A 7,729-nucleotide genomic window follows, 5' to 3' on the forward strand; every position below is an offset into this window, starting at 1 on the left:
CCCCCCCCCCCCCCCCTTAACCCACTATCTCCCTAACTTGACAAAGTTGGCAGGAAATCAGGAATGGAAGCAGGTTAGTACAAAAAAGAATAAAATTTAGTGTTATAATATATATATTTTTGCCCCCACTACCTTCCTAGCATGGGCTAGTATGGAGCCATGAGCCATCAGCTATGAACCCAAGGACCCAACAAATACATATGTTTTTTTAAACAAAATCTAGATCTAGTTTTCTTACTCTACTGAGCAACTGCTACTGCTCGCGGCTCCAGATTTTCATCTTCATTTTCAACATTACAAGTCTTTTTCAACAATTAATCTGGTATTCCTGGTAATGTTTTCATTTTGCTTTGAAATTTTGAATAATTACTTTGTAAATTTGTATTGTTATATATTTTGTGGAAGAATGCATGTATTATTAACTCCAAATCTCCAATGTTCAAAATTTCCCAAATTACTCTAATTTTATTTTAATCTTTTTGTATGTGCTTTGTTGAATACTTGAATTTGTGTAGGAATTATGAATTTATGATTTATCAATGTGAGTTGTGCCTCCTGTGAGCAGTTTGCCATATGAGCCGTAGAGCAGATTTGCAAAAATGCAGAATTAATTTATCCTTATTGTCTTAGAGGTATTGGTAATGATTTTTTAGTTTTTAGCTTGTGATTTTGTCTTAACCTGTGATTTTGTGGTTTTTATTGAATTTGTTTAGTTTAGGAATGTAAGCAAACGGGCAGTGTCTCAGTGAGTATGCCTAGATTTTATTGGTGTTGTCATAATTTTCTTATTTTTGTTTTATTGGTTCAGTTATGGAAAATTTTTTCAAAAGAAAATCAAATTTTGGAGATTCATCTAGTCAAGATAGTCACGGTCTCACGGACCTTGTAGTTGAACATTTTTTAATTTAGTTTGCCTTTGTTCCTTGGCCCCCCCTCATACGAAATCCTGGTTCCGTCCCTGAGCACTAGGGATGCCATGTCTAGGAGACTCAATGCTGCAGTTGAGGGTAAGCACTACTACTGCACCCCAAGTCTTAATTCATTTCCTTTTTTCTCTATTCTTTTTGTCCTTCGATAATTTTAACTATGATCTTTGGCACGTTGGAGGCATTTGGACCTGAAAATAAAGGCTCTGTTTGCCTAACTTATTTAGGAGCTTATAGCTTATTTTAAGCTACTAATAAGCTATAAGCTATGTTTGGTAATGTTCATAAAATAAGCTAGTAGCTTAAAATAAGATCTTATTTTTGAATGCTATCTAAGGTAGCGTTTCAAAGTAAGCTAGTACCTTCCTAACCTTTTTTTTTTTTTTTTCATTTTTAACCTTATTATTTTAAAGAAATGATATCATTTACCTTTCCCGATTAAAACCTTTTTGGCTTAACCTATTTGACTTTTTCTCTTTGATATGTTTGGTTGTAATTTCAATTTCACAATTGTGTTTAAACATTGATTTTTGTATGAACTAACCTTATTAATTATAAACATTTTGTTTTACTTTATATGTTTTCAAATATATGTTCTTACTTTATATTTTATAAAAATATATTGATTTCACTATTTTATATTTTAATATATAAACAAATCTATTTAAATTTAAAACTATTTAAATTGTACGAAGATGCCTTTTTAGTCTTTTTACATTTATCAGTTTATCAAAAAGTTAATTTTACCAAAAACTTTTGAGTATAACAGTTAGCTTAATAGCTCTTCACATTTCATCTTCGAGTTTATAGCTTTTCAGTTTTCAGCTACTTTCCAGCTTTCAGCTACCTTTTCAACTAAATTTGTCAAACATAGCCAAATTGTTGAAGGCCACACTGACAAATTATATCGTGAACCAGAGTCCATTTTGAATGATACATCTTGATTCAAAATGAGGCCGTTTTATATTAAGGGCGAACCAATAATAATAATAATAATAATAATAATAATAATAATAATAAGTTACAGGAGAATATAGTGGAGTCCCTATGAGTATTCCTAAAGCTGGAAGCCTGCACTCAAAACACGGTTGGGTGTGTAGGAAGCTGCAAAATAGGACGGTCACGTGTTCTATTAGCGGTGGTAATGCTGTTCCAAATCGTCTGGAAGGAGGAGGATCAGGACAAGGTTTGTAAACAATATAATTAAGAAAGAGATCTTTTGAGAAATGAAGTATATTTTTTTCAAATAATAACTGTATACTAATAAGCTTTTAGCTAGCTAGGCAGGCATATATTATTAGTACAATATAATGGAAGCTAAGCTTTTGGATGGCAAATTAAATCCCCTTTTTCAAGATGATTAGTGAAACGGTCATGGGTTAAATTCTCACCCGTGAGAAGAAAGAAAGAATCGAGATAAAAGAGCTTCTCTATATAATAATAGCATTGCACATTTGTAGGGGTAAACTCAGTCAAGATGTCCAGAGACTCACACTTATAATCATATAGATCACGAGTTTAAATTCTTGCCTTCTAAATTTGAACTGATTAACTATGAGTAATCTAGACTGATTTACTTTCTTATGTCTTTAATTCTAAGGTCAGAATGCGAGATTTATTTCCAACTTATCATCATTCTACTGGTGATTGCAGGTCCACATTGCTGTTGAACTTGAGCGCCGCGCCCGCCACAATAGCGAACCACAGAGGCAGAAGAAAGATTAATAAGAACAAAATTGGATATAATTGCTTGCATTGCAAGTTTCTGATTTAGTATGAAACCAGTATTTATTCCGAGTCTTGTTAATTAGGAACTAGGATGTTTAATTTGTTTGTTTCCAATTTTAAATTTTGATTTGATACATGAATGTTCTATATGCATATTTTTCAAATTTTGTATTTTCTTTGGATGCGTTTAAAATTTCAAGTGTGGTTGTTTTGTATAATTTAATAAATTATTTTGGCTAAAGTGTCATCTAGCACCATGAACTATATCCAATTATTCATGCCGCATCCTGAACTTTCATATCGTATATATCAAGCCGCAAACCAAAATAAAAAATTCACCTAGAACTTTTAGCAGGTTTCCAGGTCTTCCTGCTGACATGGCGCATGTTTTCAAATGATGTGGCATTTCTTTTAACCTTATGTTGTCCATGTAAGCATTTACATAAAAATAAATTTTTTTTAAAAACAAAAAATACAAACAAAAAAAAATTAGCATTTCTATAAATTTGGAAAATTGAAAAAATACTAAATAATAAATTAGCCAAAAAATATAAATTCTGAAAAAAAAATTGAAACATTGGAATTGCAAAATTGAAAAGTATACATTATGAAAATAAAGAGAATAAAATTCTGGTTATTTTAATATAATAATTTTGTTTTTTTTTTAAATTTTAAATATGTAAACGCTTACATGGACAACATAAGGTTAGGAGAAATGCCACGTCAGACGCCATGTCAGCAAGAAGACTTGGAAACCTGCTAAAAGTTCTAGGTGAATTTTTTATTTTGGTTTGCGGCTCGATATATACGATATGAAAGTTCAGAGTGCGGCATGAATAATTGGATATAGTTCATGGTGCTAGATGACACTTTAGCCAATTATTTTCTATGTTTCAATATGGTTCATGATATTTGGTTATTTATTTGGCATTTTATTCAATTGCATTTTGTTAATGTTGAATTGCGATTTCTTTGTTATATACTTTTAATATAAAACATGGGATTACATTAATGTATTGTTTAATATAAATAAATTAATTTCATAATTTAATAATATTATTAAATTATTAAACTGATTTATTTATATGTGCTAAAATATTAAGATTTTGCGCATATTACTGTATTTCTTTAAACATAAATTCGTCAACTAAAGTGCAAATTTTACTTTTAATTGATGCTCATTGTACAATTTACTTGCAATTGTAATACATTTTACTTGTGTGCACCAATTTTCACTTACAAGTGTAATTAATTTATCTTGTTAACATTTATGCATCTAGATGCATCTAGTGATAACATTACGTGCACCTAGTTATAACGATGAGAACTGAATATTGTATTGATAGAGTTCTTGTTACAATGATAAAGAGTAGAAAATGTATATATACAAGTAGAGTCTTAGAAAGCCTAGAATAGATAATCCTAATATGAGTCAAATAGATAGAGTCCTAATACTCCCCCTCAAGCGGAAGGTAGACTGGTAACCTGAAGCTTGTCTCTAAGAAAATTAAATCTAGGACTAGGCAAAGCTTTCGTAAAGATGTCAGCTAGTTGATCTTTTGTTGAGATAAAGTTCACCTGAATGTCACCATTAGCAACCCTATCTCGAACAAAGTGATAGTCAATCTCCACATGTTTTGTCCTGGCATGAAATATAGGGTTGGCACACATGTAGGTAGCACCCAGATTGTCACACCACAGCTTTGGAGCTCGAACACCATCGATGTTGATTTCTCGTAGTAATGACATGATCCAAATAACCTCAGCACAGACATCTGCTAAGGCCTTGTACTCAGCCTCCGTGAAATATCTTGCAACTGTCTTTTGCTTATTGCACACCCAAGACACAAGATTGGTGCCAAGAAACACTGCATACCCACAAGTAGACTTGCGATCTTCAGGACAACCAGCCCAGTCGGAATCAGAGAAGGCATGAAGTTCCCTAGACTTTGACTGAGTCACACGTAGCCCGAAAGATAGAGTGCCCTTGACATACCTGAGTACTCATTTCAACTGCTCCCAATGGGTCAGAGTAGGAGCATGCATATGTTGACAGAGCTGATTGACCGCAAAGGACAAATCCGGTCGCGTGATTGTGAGATATTGCAGAGCACCAGCCAAGCTTCTGTATTTGGTTGGATCATCAAACGGATCTGCATTAAGCAACGGAGGTTTGGACGCAGCAATAGGTGTTGCTAGAGGCTTACAATCAGTCATACCAGCCCGTTTAAGGATATCTGCCATATATCGCTTCTGAGAAAGGAGAACACCAGTGCCAGATTTCACAAGTTCAATTCCAAGGAAAAACCCAGGATAACCAAGATCTCTAATCTTAAAGGCAGAAGCCAATTTGGATAGAAGATCAGCCACCAATTGCTGATCATTTCCCATAACCAATATGTCATCAACATATACTAACAAGTATACACAGACAGAACCACGAGAATAGTAAAATAATGACACATCAGTCTTTGAAGTGATAAAATCAATCGAAAGCAAAAAAGTATGCAAGCGATTAAACCAAGCCCGTGGGGCTTGCTTTAAACCATATAAAGACCGTCGCAACAAACAGACATGATCATGCAAGTGAGTGTCAACATATCCAGGAGGTTGACGCATATAAACAGTTTCAGTTAACGTGCCATTCAGAAAAGGACGCATATAAACAGTTTCAGTTAACGTGCCATTCAGAAAAGCATTATGTATGTCAAGCTGCCTAATCACCCATCCTGAAGAAATAGCCAATATGTCAAGCTGCCTAATCACCCATCCTGAAGAAATAGCCAAACTTAACAGCAATCTAATCACCCATCCTGAAGAAATAGCCAAACTTAACAGCAATTTGACTGTAGTGGGTTTAACAACTGGACTAAATGTATCAAAGAAGTCCTCACCAGGGACCTGGTTAAAACCCTTTGCTACCAGCCTTGCCTTGTGCCTTTCTATTGAACCATCAGCTTTACGTTTGGTTGCCTTGTGCCTTTCTATTGAACCATCAGCTTTACGTTTGGTCCGAAAAACCCACTTGCAGCCAATTTCAGCTTTACGTTTGGTCCGAAAAACCCACTTGCAGCCAATTATATTCTTACGTTTGGTCCGAAAAACCCACTTGCAGCCAATTATATTCATACCTGAGGTCCGAAAAACCCACTTGCAGCCAATTATATTCATACCTGAGTGAGGAAAAACCCACTTGCAGCCAATTATATTCATACCTGAGTGAGGAAGGACCAGGACCCAAGTCTGATTATGTAGGAGTACATTGAATTCTTGATCCATTGCCTCACGCCATTCTGGAAATTTAACAGCATGAGTGTAGCAAGTAGGTTCTGGAGGACAAACCAGACCAGACAAAGCCAAAAGTGGAGCCACAGACCGACTCCTAGTAGCCATCGTGTGGGACCGAACAGTCGGACGTGTGGACCTACCACGAGGCCGACCCCTCCGAACAGTCGGACGTGTGGACCTACCACGAGGCCGACCCCTCTGGCGAGCCGGGGCAACAAACCTACCACGAGGCCGACCCCTCTGGCGAGCCGGGGCAACAATAGGCTCAGCAGATGATGTGGACTGATCATGATCAGCACGCACAGGTGGCTGTAACTGCAATACGGACTTAGCCCAAGGTTGCTGCGTAGACGGTGGTAGCTGCACAACAACTTTACTAACAAAAGGAAACACATTCTTATCAAAGTGCACATGTCTGCAAACATAAATCTTATTAGTCTGTAAGTCCATGCACCTGTACCCCCTAAAGGACGTAGGGTAACCTAGGAAGACATAGGGAGATGACCTGAATGACATTTTATGACGGTTATAGGGACGCAAGTGAGGATAACACAGACAGCCAAAAACTCGAAGGAAAGAATACGAGGGAGAAGATTTATGTAATAGCCTATGAGGACTGGAATTTTGTAACACAGCGGAGGGCATTTTTTTAATCAAGTAAACAGCAGTCTCAAAAGCAAAATCCCAAAAACGAGATGGCACAGAAGCATGAGCCATAAGAGTGAGACCGGTTTCAACAACATGTCTATGTTTCCTCTCTACACGCCCATTTTGTTCATGAGTGTAGGCACATGATTGTCTATGATTAATTCCTAACTGAACAAACGAAGAATGCAGCTTTTTGTATTCTGCTCCTAAATCAGACTGAACAGACTTAATTTTACGATTAAAGGAGCGTTCAACTAAGGCACGAAACTAATCAAATATGGCATACAAGTCAGATTTCTGTTTCATAGGAAAAAACCATGTATAACGAGAATGATCATCGACAAAAAGAACAAAATAACGATAACCAGAGGATGACAAAACAGGAGCTGGTCCCCAAATATCAGTATAAATTAAATCAAGAACATTCGAACTAGTAGACTCAACACGTGGCAATGGGAATCGAGCAGATTTACCCAATTGACACGCAGAACATAAAGTAGAAGTACAACGAGAAGCACGACTAGAACTACTAACAGAACAAAAAGGAAGAATTTGACTTAAAACTCTTTGATGAGGATGACCCAAACGATCGTGCCACACCGACGAGGAAGCACGCGAGGAAACAAAAGCCTGGGGACTGACTTTTGGAACAGGAAGCGCATAAAGACCACCCGAACTATTGCCGCGCAGGAGGATTGCTTTGGTTGTTATATCCTTCACAACAAAGAGAGACGGATGAAACTCAAAGAAAACGTCATTATCTTTAGCAAAACGCTGAACAGATAAAAGAGAAGAGGATAAACCAGGAACATGTAAAACATCATACAATTGAAAAACCCTAGTAGGAGTAGGAAAGGTAACATGGCCAGTATGACTAATAATCAAACCCTTACCATCACCAACACGAAGAGAATCACCACCATTATACTCCTCAGATGTAGATAATGCAGCAATATCAGGTGTGGCATGGTTCGTTGCCCCGGTGTCAGGAATCCAAAGATGCGAGTCAGAGGCAAGATCTGGAGTTCCTTCTGAGTAGGTTAAATTAACCTGAGGACGCGTACCAACCAAAGAGTAACAAGCAGGAGCAATGTGACCAACTTTACCACATAATTGGCAACGTGGCTGCCAATTATTGT

This window comes from Ipomoea triloba, chromosome 5 (assembly GCF_003576645.1).
Source record: "Ipomoea triloba cultivar NCNSP0323 chromosome 5, ASM357664v1".
In the NCBI taxonomy this organism is placed as follows: domain Eukaryota; kingdom Viridiplantae; phylum Streptophyta; class Magnoliopsida; order Solanales; family Convolvulaceae; genus Ipomoea; species Ipomoea triloba.